The sequence below is a fragment of the Rhinolophus hipposideros genome (genome assembly GCF_964194185.1).
Source record: "Rhinolophus hipposideros genome assembly, chromosome: 3".
NCBI lineage: Eukaryota > Metazoa > Chordata > Mammalia > Chiroptera > Rhinolophidae > Rhinolophus > Rhinolophus hipposideros.
Window position 1 is genome coordinate 60,638,975 of NC_138049.1, and position 3,030 is coordinate 60,642,004.

The window sequence follows — 3,030 nt, forward strand, 5'->3', positions numbered from 1 at the left end:
ATAATTAATTCATTAAAACAAATAACTTCAAACAATGCAGTAGAACGTAATGAAAAGCTTAAATCTCCCTCCTACTTACTCCAGCACCACACTTCACGAATAATATTTTTTAACAAGTTTTAAAAAATTTCAGTTTTTTCTTCTGCTTATCATCATTTTTTCAATACATGACTTTTATTGCATCTTTAAAATATCACAAATAAGTCAGGAATCACTCGACATCTTGGTATTTCTGTCCTGGACAACTTAGATCTTATTCATTAGTCTGTGAACTGTTCCTTATTCAGAAACATAGATAACATCTAAATTTTTTCTTATATCCTTGTTTTTAACTGTTGTGGCTTGTTGAATCAAAGCAGCTGAATTTGATACAAGTTCAATATCATTTCCTTCAAGAAATAGTTCATCTTTCTGGGCTTGAGATACTGAACAAGCAACACCTTACCTCATCCGAACCCTGCGGATGTATATTTCACCCAGGAAATTTCAGATTTCAACAAAGTAATCATTCTTCTAAATAATGACATTGATGGGGAAGTGAGCACACATGGCCCTCGTCTTGTAACGGAAGCCCAATGTAACACACTTGATCATGTTCTGTACATGACTACAGATAATCTGAACAGTAGACAGTTCCTTTCTATCTCCCCACCATTTGTCAGCTCGAAGCCTCTTCTTTTTTCCAAGGAGACTGAGTTCTACACTGATGTGATTGAAGTCCCTCTGCCAGGTACCTCTAGGGCCCTTTACAGTAACTCCATGTACCTTCAGAGTGACATCCACATTTTCTGGAATATCCACTAATTGCTGAGAATGGTCTTCATCCTCACAGTAGACGCAGCAAAGAGCTAAACAAAACTTTTATATATTTGTCTATTGACATATATTTTTAAGAGGAATATATTAGTTCTCCACTTTCATAAATAAAAAACAGCATAATTACTTACTAATTTATTTTCCCACATTCAACTCCTGATTCTTATGTTATATTATTATTTTTGATTTTTCTAATTGTTGTCTATACACATGTAAATAATATGCTTAACGTCCCTGGTGTGTATGAATCATAAGGAAATTGACCTGTCTTCGTATCTCTCTACTTCACTTTTTCCTTGTATTGTCTCACTTCCGTCCGTATACCATCTTTTTAACATTCTCAGAGCTCTTCATATTTAATTTCTTTTTCATGACTATTACTCATTATTTTATGCTTTTTGTCTTCGTTCTTTCTAAAATAATGGGTAGTAAACAGCATGTAATATTTTACCATATACCCTACTTGAAGTAGTATTTTGATACAAAGTGTAGTAAATGTAATCCCATGACCCTAAAGTTGTTCTACTTGAAAAGTATGTTTGAACATCAGTTTCCAATGTGTTCATTTTAAATCTACCCCATCCATTACTCAAAATCATGTCATTTTTGTGTTGCATAATGCTGGAATCATGTATAGGTTACTAAACATGACTCCTCATTACTAAAGTCTTCCAGATTATTAATTATGCTATTTATATAACTAAACATATTGTTTTTCTTGAAGACATTCTTCATGGACTCATCTGAGACTTCCTATTATAATTGATATCAAATGTACTCTTTGTATGTAGTACAGTTGGCTCACTGGTATTTCTTTTCTTTGTACTTTAGTTATTTCTATAGTTTCCTAAATATAGAGTCTTTCTTTAGTTTATGTTTTTGTTGTTGTTACTATTAGTGTTTTTGCATAGTTTTCCTCAAGAACAGTCTTGAAAAAGGAACTGCAAGACATAAAACTCTGGATGTTTTCTTATATAAAATTATTTGATGTCGCACTTGATTAATAGGTTCCTACCTTAGACCAGGATTCCCAGAAAACAGAGCCTGAGGCAAAACTTAAGTGCAATTGCAATCCCAGAAAGTAAGAATAAGGCAAGAAGGAATGGAAAACAAATCCATATGTATTATAACTAGCAGTAAACGCTTTGCATGTGCATGAAACTGTGGCCCAAACAGACTCTTGGAAGAAAGAAGGGGGATGATTTTATCTTTAGAGTTGTCCTCCTGGCTCCTTTCTGCCACTAGTCAAAGTTTGCCTTTAGGAAAGAGAACTAACCTGCAGTTCTGGGTTCTATCACCTAGTTCTATAGGGACCTGCTGAATAAAGCAGATCTCTTACCTTTATTCAAGTCTGAAACTGATGAGTAGGCCGGAACCTTAAGCATGCCTGGCTGATAGGTCTCAGGATCCGATTCCTGTGAGTGCCTGTGTTTTCTGCCACAGCCATAATGGTTACAAATTGTTCAGTAGAATCTAAGGAAGCCCATACTATGAACCTGACACAGTTGGAAGTAGAATTCTAGGTAGACACTTGCCCCTTAGAACTTTAATATTTTGTTTCAATGCCATTTCACAATGACAATCAACAGTGAAAAGCCTAATGTCAACCTCATTTTGATTCTCTGGAAGCTTTTTGGATTTCTGCACCGTCCTTGGAGTACTCCAATATCGTGATGATGTATCAAGGCATGCATTCTTTCTGCTCACCGTATTTCGCATAGTGATTTTATCAATCTCTATACCTATGCCTTTTATTTGTTTTGGATTTTTTTCTTCTATTACTATGATCATTTCTCCTCCCATTTTTCGTGCCATCTCATTTAATATATCCCATTAGTATACTTTTGAATGTTCTAATTTTACTCTAAATGTCTCTTCATATTTTGGTCATATTCCATCACTTTATCATTCTGATCTGTTTTAATGATGATTTATTATATTTTATTTTTGAGATTATTGTCTTGGTGCTCAACTTGTTTTATTAGTTAATTTTTCATTTTTTATTTTGTCTATTTTGCTAATTTCCCCCAAATCTTTCATTTTCTGTGATTTAAATGATGTTTTCTACTAGGTTATTTTTATTGCATGAAAATAATATTCTCTTAAATATTCTCTTAAAGTAATATTCTCTTAAAGATACTCATTAGAATTCTGTTTTAATAGTTCTTTTTGTATTATTCTTGTTTCTTCTGGTGTGAGTTGTTCTCTGTTCAG

General features: G+C 33.4%; 1 pseudogene across 1 annotated transcript; it reads right to left on the reverse strand.

The window, feature by feature from the left end:
* Nucleotides 1–279: 279 nt before the first annotated feature.
* On the reverse strand, nt 280–2,619 carry LOC308494294 (large ribosomal subunit protein uL6-like; annotated as a pseudogene). The gene is made up of 2 exons: nt 2,524–2,619; nt 280–848 (listed from the first exon to the last, which is right to left on the reverse strand). The product of its transcript is annotated as a large ribosomal subunit protein uL6-like (transcript).
* Between the last annotated feature and the right edge of the window lie 411 nt (nt 2,620–3,030).